General features: G+C 34.1%; 1 protein-coding gene and 1 long non-coding RNA gene across 43 annotated transcripts in view; one reads left to right on the top strand and one right to left on the bottom strand.

Moving 5' to 3' along the window:
- Positions 1-13,887, bottom strand: part of LOC147844672 (uncharacterized) — a 138,076-nt gene that overhangs the window by 92,891 nt on the left and 31,298 nt on the right. The window lies entirely within an intron of this gene.
- Positions 7,560-13,429, top strand: LOC137491533 (uncharacterized). Of its 2 annotated transcripts, none has more exons than XR_015482984.1 (6): positions 7,560-7,608; positions 8,887-8,920; positions 10,271-10,326; positions 10,420-10,569; positions 10,681-10,757; positions 12,075-13,429. It is a non-coding gene; the product is annotated as an uncharacterized LOC137491533 (long non-coding RNA). The 2 variants fall into 2 exon arrangements; XR_015482985.1 differs by lacking the exon at positions 7,560-7,608 and adding an exon at positions 7,925-8,278.

Genomic DNA, 13,887 nt, shown 5'->3' with positions numbered 1-13,887 from the left:
CAAATAAATTTCATGAATTCTATTTAAATAATTATATACAATTATTCTTTGTTACACCAATTTTTCGCACAAATGTTTTAAACTCTCTTGAAACTCGCAGGCCTTAAAACACATGGAAATGATAAACCTTCAAGCTATTATAGTTAAAGTAAGCAGTGTCTCCATAAGTCGCATGCATTCTGTAGCTCCTGGTCAGCTTTAACTCAAACTCAGCATTGCATTTCGGGCGATCTGACGATTACAAATCTGCACATTGTGATATCATTACTGAAACAATACATTGTGCAGCCCTAGTGTCATTCAAAGAAAATGTATTAATTCAAACTATGTACTATACTTAAAGGTCCTGTGAAAATAAATGAATATAACAGAGAACATGAAGGAGATAGAATAATATCCTGTTTTATTAAATCCCCAGAAACAAAATGTCTTCTAAAATTAATGCAACATGTTCACAAACGTGAAAATGGCAACCAGAGAACAAATGAAAGAAACTGAATAACTTAAAAAAATACAAAATGAAAATTAAACTAAACGCCAAACATATATAGAACTAATAATTAACTGAATGATGTTGGGAATAGAGCAAAGGGAAGCAAAACACAAAGCCCAGAACTGTGACAATCTGAGTCAGCTATAATTTTAACATGTGCATCGCTAATCTAGGGTGATTACTGACTGTTCATGAATATTTATACATGCATGTACCATAAATGTCCAATAACACAGTCAATAGACTGAGTGCTATCCACATGGTAGACATATAATGTGGCGTAAATCACACTGATGAATGAATCAATCATTAATTCCACACATGTGATCCTGCCATTGTTCCATCTCACACAGAAAAATCATTTCCCCTTTTACATTTAATCCGCCATGAAATAATTCTGTGTAGAAAAAGGTTAAGACTGGCTGTGGTTGTTGCTGTCAACGACCGACCACAAAGACCTGCCATTTATGCTCTGTCTGATATAATCACCGATATCACTTGAGCGATTGCAATGAGAAATATCAATCTCTGCTGCTGAGAGCTAAATTCGCCCTCGGGAGTTTAGCCCTGCTGCAGCATCAGACACAAAACAAAGAACATTTTGCTTCAGTGACCAGCAAAAGGGTTTGTGTAAGCGGAAAAAAAAGAGAAGGATCGGGCAATTAAGAATGCTGTCAGATAAACTCCTCTCGAGATGCTACAGGCATGCTTTACACTCAGGGGGTATCGACAGGAGGAGGGCCGGTGCAGCCTTTGCCTCTGACTCTTGCGCCACTGCAGCATCACGAGGGGTTCTGCTATATAAACACTTTGTTTCTGCTGACGATCAGAGGGATGAGCCGGCCGCTACATCCACAGTATTGATCCTCTGATTAGTTTCCTGCAGTTACTGCTCTGAGAACCACCGTGGAAACGGGGAGGATTATTTTAGGGAGGGGGAGAGAGAAAGAGATAAAAAGAAAATTGGAGGAAGGAGAGAAAGAAGGGAGGGAGGAATAGTAAAAACGGTTAAGAGCAAATAACCCTGGACCCCGGTTTTCACTGCGGTGATTAGGTAAATTGGACATTTCATGATGTGTTTTGTGATTTTAATCCGGTCTGAATAGAACACATTTCAAAATTACCTGCAATTTTTGCACCTTACTCTGGGTTCTTTGAGAAATATAATTCTTCCAGAATTGAATGGCTTTATTTGCTTTTTTCATAGTGATTGTCACTTAATTAGACCTTAATCAAATATCCATTGTCACAAACTTTTTGGCTAAAATGTAGTACAAGTGATGCTGGCATGCCATTTCACAGATATCAATAAAGAGTTGGACCATAAACTGCTCAGACTGGTACCCTTTAAATAATTGTTTGATTTGTAATATTTATATCTAAAAGACAAAAAATAGTCCTATAAAGTATCAAAACCATAAAAGTGCGATTAAAAAGTGAAATACATTTAGGATTATTAATTTAAAAATAATTTATTCCTGTGATGGCAAAGCTTTCAAAGATTTCATGATCCATTACTTCAGAAACTATTCAGAATCCATTACGTCATATGATTCTTCAGAAATTCTTCCAATATGCTGATTTGGTAATGCTTGATTAGAAAGCATTTCTTTTCAGTACCAACATAGTCCTTAATAGCTTCTGAAATTACCATATTTTAACAACGTTCAAACAACAAAAACACAAAATTACACTGCCTGTGTTACACCATTTACAAAACAATTAAATCCTCAGTTTTTTTGGCTTCTGTCCATTTCATTGACAGCTTCAATGTAGTTTTAAACATGCAAAGCCACTCAAATTTTCCTTCTTTAATGCACACAAATGCATGCAAAGAGAATGAAAAGAAGCACTTTATATGACAGAGCCATTTCTAAAGGAAGCGAGCAAGCAAGAGAACAACTGGCACAATTTGCACTTGCCACAGTACCTCCCCTATCAGTTCCTTGTGCTTTGTCAATGCTACTCAGAATCATGGGTCTGTAAATGGCATATAAACACCAGTTCTGCCAGACACTGAATTATGGCACCACATCTAAGTTGTCAGATAATTATGCAGTTCGTTATTACATTCTGCTGCACGGACCAATTAGCAATCAAATTATACTCACTTCAGCCAATTACTTCTGGATTTGTGATTTATAAACCAATCGTCACTCTGATTATTGTAGTGCTTCTTAGGGCAGGCCCAGAAGTGCAACTGAATGGTGATTCTCACAATTTAAAAGGTTTATTTTCAAATACATTTTAAATCAATTGTTCAGTAGTGGAGGTCAAATCAACTGTTTTTTCCCTTCATGCTCAGTATGAACTTTAGTAGGTTGTATTGACAGCATCTACATGCACTGAGTTGCTGCTATGTAATTGGCTGATTACATATTTGCATTAATGAACATTTTGAATACATTGTAGAGATGTACAGCAGTGTAGTTTTTTCTTAAAATGAGCAAATAACCTACCAAAAAAGAAAAACAAGATTATTTCCCTTACCCAACTGGCAGATTATTTTTAAGAAAAAACTCATGTAATTTTGGTATATTATTTCTGAAAACAAACTAAATAATCTGTCAGTGGGGTAAGGGAAATAATCTATTTTTTGGTAGATTGATTATTTTGATTTCAGAAATAATATGCCAAAATTAAGAGAGGTTTTTCTGAAAACCAGCTAAACAATCTGCTAAAAATCCAAGATTATTCCCCTTACCCCACTGGCAGATTACTTAGCTTGTTTTAAGAAAAAAACACACTTAATTTCGGCATATTATTTCTTAAAACAAGCAATATAATGTGCCAAAAAAAAGAGAGATTATTTCCCTTACCCCACTGGCAGATTATTTAGTTTTATTTAAGAAAAAAAAACATACTTAATTTAGGCATATTATGTCTTTAATTTAGGCATTTTATGTCTGAAAACAAAACAATATTTTTGCTTGTAAAGAAAATGCTTATCAGTTTAAGAATTAAAGTAAAAACAAGACAAAAGTAGGAGTAAAACATTTTTGCACTGTAATAATAATGATAATTATAATAACAATCATCATTATCATGTCTGATTAATAACTCAGAAAACACCATAGAAACTTTTGTCCTTTTCCTTTAGTATTATCTGGACAAAAACTTTTCATAGTATAAAGCTGTCCTCAATCATAACACTTTTATTGTCTTCTGTTACAAAGAATAACTCCAGCAATAACAAGAAAAATTATAAAGGCATTTTAAAAGAATATCAAAATGAAATAACTTGCATAAAAAAAATTAAATGTGTTGCCAGAGGTGAAGAGATAAGATGCAAAAAAATTAAATTGAAGTCACAGATGTCCTCTAGGCTATCTGTATAAATGTGTATTATTAAATGCTACATCACAGTGTACGTCAGGCGGCCGTTTCTCAGAGAAAATAGCTACCGACTCCTGTTCTTGCCAATTAAATTCACCCCGGGGCCTTTCGGTTCTCCGGCGCGTAATGCGGTAATCTTGACCAATCCTTTTGAGAAAGTGACAGAGTGGCGGTCACTTTGGGGTGGGTTATAGCAGCAGGAAGAAGGGAAAAGCAATCTTCCGAGCTGAAGCCACACCAGGTTGCGATATGCACTACAGCCAGAGGAGCCCATTTGTATCGAATCCATCACGTTCCGTCCATTCCCCTTCCTACTTTAATCACAAACAGTCTTTTATCTAAGCTTTGATATTGGTTGGGTCTTCATGTGCTATATGCGCCGGTGTCTATCGTCAGGGAGAAGGTGAGAGTGAGCTGTTTAAAGTCCAATATTGTGGCAAGCTGGTAATAAAAATGACATTCCGAGTGCACAGCATGTCGACAGATCTCTGATAGAGAAATGGGAGGCCTGTGAAGAGAGTTATCAGCGCTCTTTCTCTGGGCTTCACACTCAGCAGACCAGAGAAATCTTCACAATAATACAAACAGGAAGGCCTCTCTGTGGTCCCAAACCCAATATGATGCTTGGCATAGATTATAATGCAAAAACATAGGGAAGGTCACGGTGGAACGACAAAGTGAAAGTCTAGTTAAGGGCGCTCTTTTCAATGTAATCTGAAGTGAGGATCAAGCACATAACACCTCTCGAAATCCTTCTTTAATATTGAAAAGATCAGCTTACATACCGATTTAGATGCATTACCATGGAAATCACTGGGCTGAAATTTTTGATATTGAAATTCTAATTCTGAGATCTTTGTTTTAATTTTACAAGTGGTTATATAAGATACACACTTATCTGTGTGATATTTACTCATAGCAGCCTTTCCAGCATAAACAGACTGGGCTGTTTGGGAAGCTGAAATAAAACAGACAAACAGAGTTATCTTTGTTATTGTTATTCTGCGCAGGATGAAAGGTAAATCTGCTGTCTCAGAACACTGCAGCTAAGCATGTGCTGCTTTTCGCAATGTCTTTTCTTATGGTTGGAGTCTATTTTACGGAAGTTACTTCCACAACAACAACAAGGTGTGTCCGATCCCTGCATTGGTGCACTTTCCCATTGTCAAAATCAATCCAGTGCACTTACATGAGCATCAGCTGCTTACTGGATTCACTTACTGGAAAAGCTGGCATATCTTCTCAAGTTGTCGAATATTAGTAATTAATTATTAATCAATTATTATATTATATTTTATTATATTTTATTATATTATATTATATTATATTATATTATATTATATTATATTATATTATATTATATTATATTACATTATATTATATTATATTATATTATATTATATTATATTATATTATATTATATTATATTATATTATATTATATTATATTATATTATATTATATTAATGTTGTTTTTATTTTTATTGTTATTAATATTATTACTAAAACAAACTAAAATAGTTTTTCCTCATAAATAAATTAAACGTTAAAATATTTTAAACGTTCATTTTTAATCATATTATTTTGTTCAGCTAAGACCCTTTCATTATGTAGATATCAAACTACATAACAAAAGTTTGCTGACTTTATATAACCTGCCTATTTGACAATTGGAGTAATGAATTCAAACGAAACATTTTGGAAAAAATACTTTCCTGTTAAATGATTTACGATTAATTTTTGGGTGCTCTGCCAATACGCATAACCATGTAAATAATGTAATTTCAAGAGTTCACACTTAGCTGATGATTTATCATAGGCTTGTCTGGCATGCTGTCTCAGGAGTAAGTCTTGAGCTTAAGGGATCCTCGAGCTTAGGGCTCCCTTCATTTGCAGAGTAAGGGGGAGACTGAGCTCAAGTAAATCTCCAAAACTCCCCGAATGAAGTGGCTAAGGTAAACTACTTTGAGATGGAAAGATACTTATGCTGGGAGCTTGACAAAGTGTCCATTTTGCTAAGACTGTTATGTATGATGCATATCTTTGGACGGTGGGAGAAAACCAGAGACCCAGGGGAAACCCACCAGCCTGGCGAGGAGCAAAGCCAGCAGTGTTCTTGCTATGAGGCCAACAGTGCTAACCACTGGGCCGCCGTGCTGCCCAATCTATGAGAAAAAAAGCAGGAGAAGGGGAGGAAGGATAACTTAGATGGATAACTTTATGGTAACTTAGGAATCATATGATTGGAGAATCATGATTAGCTAATGCAGGATTGGCTGTGGTAAATCATAAGCATGTGATCCTCTATAAATTAGTTTATAAATAAAATTCACTTAAATGTCACATCCTATTGGATTGCCCAATTATTTTTCTATTTCTTTTATTATTAACTTTATGGTATAGTATAATTGAAACATCTGAGTCGTGTTCTATAAAAAGTTTGTGAATAAATGTGAATTATTCATTTATTTACATTAGCATTTTCATATTTTCATACACTCTTTTATATAAACATATTTATAAAACATTATTTAAAGTGCATAGCTACAACAAATTACAAATTTTTTTGTAAAAAATTACAAAAACTTGTACATTTGACGTGTTATTACAGGTTGTTGAAAAGAGTTACTAAATTGACAGTCTCCAGAGTAAATTTTTCTCATCAACGGAACAACAATCCTCCTTCCCACATCGATGACGGACCCGTTCTACAGGGCAGATACTCAGAAACACAATGTGAATAACATCTAATCTCGTCAAATGCTGCCCAAAGCAATCAGAGCAGAGATCTATTACAAGCAAGAGATAAGGATTAAATTAATAAATTTCCTCAGGGGTAAATCAAATTCTGGTCATTACCCACAGAGATTAACTTCAGGACAGCTGGCAGGGGAAATAACAGAGAAGGGGCCAGATTTTACATTTATTCACTGGAGGATGTAATATTTCAGCAAATGGATTGCACATTCTAGTAAAGAGATTCTGATATGCAAAAACAACCTTGTCAAATCATAAGAGCCTCAAATAGTGTTATGAAGGTCTCTACATTTTAAAGCCAAAATAAAATCTAAATTGACAATTAACTTTCTTAATGCACATTTGCATATTTTGGTTCATATTGTGGAATGAGGAATTAAAGAGCAACCTGCAAACTTCTTCACATATTCTCCACTTGACAGAATTTTGAATATGACTTTTCATTTAATCAGTTTGATCAAATGTCCTATTGCAAAAAAATGTCAATAAGGTTGATCGTGTTTAATGCAAAAGAGGGTAAAAGCATTATTTGTGACTGCAGCCAAAGCCATTCATTAAGCAGAGCTCAATAGTGTTCAATGACAGATGAAGAGTTATCTTGTTACTCAAAAAGAAATATTCAATATGGACATTACAGCAGTTTAATAGATGGACGAACCATGCAGAGAAACTGTGGAGGATGGTTTGCAAGAGAAGCAATAATTAGCACCAATATCAATCATAGCTGCACTGTAAATGCGAATAGTATTCCTTACTATCAAAATTCTAGTGTGTTTACTTAATTTTAAGCTAATTGTTGAGTTTACTAGAAATGCATTAGTGTTGCTGACATAGTAAGGTATAAAGTTCCCATAACTAATGTAATTTGAGTAAAATTGCTTATAAGGGCTAAGCCATGCTGTTACGCATGCGTACTGGGTGGTGATTTCCCATCCCCCATCCCGAGTCACAACCAACCGCCACCCAGCACCGCCATAGAAGGACAGGATTTCATATTGAGAAGATGTACTGCTGTAAATCAAGGTAAACTTTTCGTTTTAATTACTACTTTGATTTTATTTGTATAGTATCAGTAATCTGTTTATTTCCTGCACTTTGTGAAATTGTTTGCTGTTTTGTGAACTAATTAATAGCCCATGATGTTGTGACTAAACGTTTTGACCACTGCACGTTATTTGCAATACTGTCTACTTTACAAGATAAGCTATTTTTAGCTGCTTAGTCCTTTTTAATAACTATTAATAATTTGTAAAGTTAGTAGTAATTTGTAAAGTGGGCGTTATGCTCTAAAAGAGCGGGCCGCGCCATTTTAAATGATGCACTGAGAGAGCAAGAGCGCGCGCAATGATCCGTTCAAATAGATGTAAAGTTAACACATAGCTGTAGGTCTACATTTTTAAAAAAGAAAACGAAACCTATTTATCCGCATTACAAATACAGTAACGTTAGTTATCGCTGAACTTTAGTGGCGCTTGTTGTGACGAAAATATGCGTGTTTTTTTTTTAAGATTTACTTTTATGAGATCACCTGCAGGAAGCAGGTGAGGAGATCAGCTGTGATTCGGTCCGGCGTCAGCGAGCGGCTCATGACCAGACCAGTCGTTGTTTTCTCCATGATCGCCGGGGCAGCAGCAGTTTTAACCCGCCGAGGCTTTTAGAACATTATAAAGCAGTTTCAGCTCAAAATGGACCCGTGAGTGTCGTGGGTAATTTAGGATTTCGATGCGATTACGATTCGTGTCACTGTATGAGGCAGATACATATTTACACATGATGCTAAAGTGTGCTTATGCTAACAATCCCTATGAAACTTAAAGTTAACCTTATGAAAATGCGAGAGATATTTAATTAACTCATTTATTTGTTTTATATGCTATTTGTCTTTTCTTTATGCCGTTTTGAAGGTTTATTCCAGTGTTGCCTTTACGTTATTGAGTGTTTTGTTTTGCTGTAATGACAAATAAATCTGACCAGACGCGACTGAATATGTGTGATGGATAACGTTAATGATGAAGTGGTATAACTCGTACAACCAAGCACAGAAACATCCCTTTGTTTGCTCAATATCACACAAAGGCATCAACAAGCCTTTGTTATAAGCAAACTTTCTGTAAAGAAACAGGCTTTGCCAAACCTGTTAGTTTGCATTTTTAAAGAAGGTTTCACTAATTTTTAACAATTTAGGGCAAATAAATTTGAACAATTACAAGGTTGTTTAAAATGTTGCACACCATTAGAGTATTGTGAGTGGCATATTTGGTTTGTAATATCATTATACCCTTTATTTATTTTTTATTTCAGACTACCAGTTTGTGAGCTGATATGCAGTGGAAATGTAAGTTTTGCACTTGCACATCAAAGAAAACTTTTTGAACAATACCGCACAAGCCATAGAACATATTCATGAATTGTTCTATTAACGTTACCTTGTCTCCTTACTGAGTGTCAGGGTAATTTTAAATCGTTTAATGCATTAAAAGTACATTTAACAAAATTCTCAGCAAAGAACTGCATGATCAAGAATAGTCCGAATATTTTGTCCATTTGAATAATCATCTGAGGACTAGTTAGAAATAGGGTTGTTGTGTTGTGATACCATTAATTTATGTTACAATACTATACCAGCTGAAGTATGGTGATACCAAGTAGTATTGCAATACTGTAATTCATAACTTAAATCCATGAAATAAAGAAAAATGTCAGAAATAATATATTGTATATGTTATTATAGGCCTACTTGAATTTAAATAATTCCCTTATTGTTGAAAAAAGTATTTGCACATCTCTTCACCTAAAATGTATTCATTCCAGCAAAAAAAATACATTAAAATAAAGATACATAAAGAAAAGAGCATTTTTCCAACAAACCTAGGCTATATGAAGTGGTCAAAAATTGTTTCCTGTTGCTATTTTGGGTTTTTCATCTATCATACTTTTTTCACACTTATTATCGGATAAGAATCCAAAGTAATTCAAAATTTCACTTTATGAGTCATTCTTTTTAATAGATTGTCACGGTTGTTGAAGCTATTATATCATATTGACAGGAACAGAAATAAACGAATTCCGATTCAAAATGAACCATCACAAAATATGCAATAGGCTACTATAAAAGGCGCAAATTTTACAACCTTAGAAGGCTCCATAGACTATTAAAATACAATGATCTATTGTTGCTGAATCGTGTAAGTATTTTAGTGACTTTTTTCACATGCAGCATTATGTATTGTAGGCAGACTGTTAATGACAAATCTATCGTTTACAAACTACAGTGGCACCGCCAGTATCTTGGAGCCATAGTATCACGATACTACCATAGTACCGGTAAACCGTGCAACCCTAGTCAGAAAGTTTAGTGTCCTTTTAAAGACATCAATTGAGACAAATATTTATTCCACTTTTAATGCGCATAAAAGTAAGGCACACCAGTAACAATGCCATGATTATATTTAATCGGGGGTTGTGTTTATTACTGTTTGGTGACAAGTATAGCTCATGCTTTTGATGACAGGCGCCGGGAGTATTTGGCAGCTTTTATTATTCAAGAACATTTAACTATGTCCTGTTAAAGTGTAACATCTGTTGCTAAATGGCATTGCATTGTATCATTGCATGTGTTTCTGTTTTTTGTTTTAGAATTTCGCTTAGCCATGTCAATAACACTTTACGTTTTTGTGCACAACAGTGACATCCAGAAGGAAGTCATAGAGGAAACACCAGCTGATGCAAGTGCTGCAGAAGGTTTGTTTTCTTTTCAAAACTTTGTGTGATTTTGTGAATTTGTGTTTTTAAATGTTATTAGTGACTAATAATGTTTTGATTGGATCTTTGCAGAATTCAATCGAATATCAGGAAGAAATGTGAGATCCAAGTTCTACGCTGCATTGGACACACACTGCTCGTTTGATTGAAATAAAAAAAAAAAAAAACAGGAGAAAATTGCAGAAGAAAACTAGAAGAAATTTTCAACATGTTAATTCAAAGGTATTTTTGTGACATCATCTTTGAATCATAATTTGCATTTGATTGCAATAAATTGCATTTGATGTTTTCATTGGGCTATAATGCATGTCTACCTGTCTTTACTTTTTCAAGGTCATCTGGCAGCAGTTTTCCGGGGTCTTTCAGTCCTTTAGAGGGATGAGTCTAAAGAAATTTTCAGGATGTGTTTTGTAAGTAGTATTATTGTTTCTGCTTTCTTAGACTGGAAATGAAGCAGTCATTCCAGTTTACTTAATTTATTAATAAAAAAATTCAATTTTATAAAAATAAAACAAATGCATTTAATGTAAGTATTTGAAAGTAAGAGGGATGTTATATTATGGCCTTTGGAGCAAGAGCATTGCTATGTTGCAAATACAGCAGCTTGTGCCATCACAGGGTCAGTTAGCTTCATAGGCCAGTGAAGTAATGAATGCATTTCTTTAATTTTTAAACACACTTGTTTTGAAAAGGAGGAAGATTAGCTTGAAAAAAAATCTTAAGTGTAATACCTATGTAATATGTTGAGAGAAATATAATTTCAGTTGAAAGAACCTGCTGGATTAAGATGTAAAAAGATAGTGTTAAAAGCCACAAAGTCAAAGATGCTCCGTATTATAACCAACCCTGTGAAGTCACCTGCTGTGGGATTGTAGATGGCTGCACCCTTGTTCTAAAAGCCATACTAAAACATCAATTTTCTTATTAAAAAATAGTTATTAATACATTTTTAAAAAGTGTGCTAAATAATGCAAACTTGACTCACTGCTTTAATCTAGCAAAACCAAATGCATTCATGAATCGGTTCCCAATTTATTAAGTTTTCACTACAAAATATTTATATTGATTATGTAGCACCAATTGGTCTCTCACACATTTGCATTTAATTTCTTGAAAATGTTTTAAAAGTACTTTTACTGCAGTTTGTTTTATTACATTACAGTGTTTCTTTAATTTAAAAAATGTATTGTTCCTTTAGAATAGTATCATGTTCAAGATACTGGAATTTAGTACCAATCTCTGCTGCAATTTTAAGCAGCAAATTTCCTGCGAACATTTTAAGCACTTTTGAGCACATTTTTAAACAGCACTGTTTTGCCATTCTGTTCACATGCTTAACAGAAATGACACTCAACAATGCTCAAATGTTAGCAGGAAATGGATGTTTTTAAAATTACTATATGGATTGGTAATAAATTCCACTATCATGACAAGCCTAGTAGAAGCAGTACAGGCAAATCCATCGTGTTGGTCTACATTGAAGAAGGAGCACCAAAGCAAGGCCTTCTTATAAGAAGCATTTGAATGTAAAATGTACTATAAACACAAATAGTCATGCTAATAAGCAACTAGTTAATAGGGTAATTGGTTCCTACTAAAGTGTTACTAAATTAAGCACAAGGAATTGTATTTTTTTTACCTCTGCTTTTGGTCTCCTGGCCACTACAGGCTTTATTAGTGCCATTTAGAATATCAAACTTTACTTATTTTTCTTTCTCTATTCATAGGATGTAATTGTAGAGTCGGACTTCAGTGCAGAAGATGTTGGCCTGCTGACTGTCGTGTGTGAAGATGTCTAAAGAACCTCATTATGGATGCAATGTGGGCCTTTATACTGGAAGGAAAAGTGGTTATGGACTTTGCCACATGCAGTATGTCTCTTTTTTTGCTTTGATTTACACACTGAATTCGGACTACCCAAAGACTTTGAGCAATGCATTTGAATTTGTTCAATGTGTGTTGCTTTTGCTGGGAGGGAAGCGTAATGTGTTTTATTCGGCGAGTGCCTATATACTGCTGTGCTTTATGTTTAAAGGTTCAGGTATAATGGCATGTTTAATTACAAAGTGTTGCTTTTTAACATGTTGCTGTTTGCAGTGTTACATTTAGGACTGCAGCATTTTGGTGTTTAAAACACTTTTTTTTTTTTTACCAAAAAAGTGTATTGTGATTTATAGGGTTGTCAAAAGTATTGAGTTTGGTACCAATCGGTACTGAAATAAATAAAAAAAAAGTCCATCCATTTCCCACTAACATTGCAAGAACTGATTGGCCATTGTGTTCACATGCTCAGTAGATATGACTGATTGGCTTTGAAGGTCATTATTTTTACCACACTTCACCACTGTTCACCAGGTGCAAAGATACAAAGACACTGGATAGCTTCAAAGCACTGTCGATCAGTCGATTCATCACCAGATAGCTTATATGTTAGCTTCTAAACAAATCAGCTATCGACATGGCTTTGAAACACTTCAGTGTCTGTGTAACTTTGTTTGGACTCAGTGAAAAATGGTAAACCTATGACAGTCACAGCCAATCACAGTCATTTCTGTTGAGCATGTGAACACAGTGGCCAATCAATGGTGTTTAAGAACGAGCTCAGTAGCACTCAAATGCTGGTGGAAAATGGATATTTTTAATATTTCAGTATTGATTGATACCAAACTCAATACTTTTGACCACACTAATGTGATATTTTCTGTAGAAAAATCTAAACTACACAGTCTAACAAATTAGCTTTAAAGCTTAATATCTGTTCCTCTGTGAGTGTCTATATGCTGCCATGTTTAAGGTGCTGGTGCAATGGCATGTTTAATTACACTAATTCAAGTATCTTTTTTCCAAGTGTCAAGTATTTAAAGATTTTTTGATTGATTTTCAAACCTTTTCGAAAACTTGTGTTTTAGGGTTGAACATGTTTATTATATTTTTTGTCTGTATTGCTGTTTACAGTATATTACAGCACTTTACAACAGGTTTTTACAAAACTGTATTGTGTACAAGTGTATTGTGATACTAAAATATCACAAGTGTATTGTGAAATTCTGCTAATTTTGTCAAATAAAATGTTTACATTTAAGACCTGTATAATGTCATTACTTGTAGGTTGAACTACATATTTTATGTTCAGTTTAATTGAAGAAAATGTGGAAACCGATTGCACGTAGTTTCTTTAGTTGACATTACTTAAAATGGTGGATTAAAACAATGTTGAGACTACTAGCATTCAAGATGTTAACTGAACATGGTAGAACAGTATTAGTTAAATAGAGTTATTAAAGTAATCTTACTATAAAACCCTAAGTAAGATTACTAAATAATGACAAGTATGTTAACTAGAATTTTCTATTAAACTTACTTAATTTTTAACAGTTAGTTTACTTTATAAGTTTTAGTTTTCTTACTTCAAGGCAATAATTAAACTTAACTTAAGATTTCCTTGTAAGTTTATATTGCAAAAATAAGGCAATCGGTTTCCAAACTTTTTTTAAGTAAACTGAACATGTTAGAATTTACAGTGTGTCTATAAGGGCAGGC

Source organism: Danio rerio, chromosome 4 (genome assembly GCF_052040795.2).
Source record: "Danio rerio strain M-AB ecotype USA chromosome 4, GRCz13ab, whole genome shotgun sequence".
NCBI classification, from domain to species: domain Eukaryota; kingdom Metazoa; phylum Chordata; class Actinopteri; order Cypriniformes; family Danionidae; genus Danio; species Danio rerio.
Note: the sequence above shows the minus strand (reverse complement) of the source record. Positions and strands in the feature narration are given on the sequence as shown.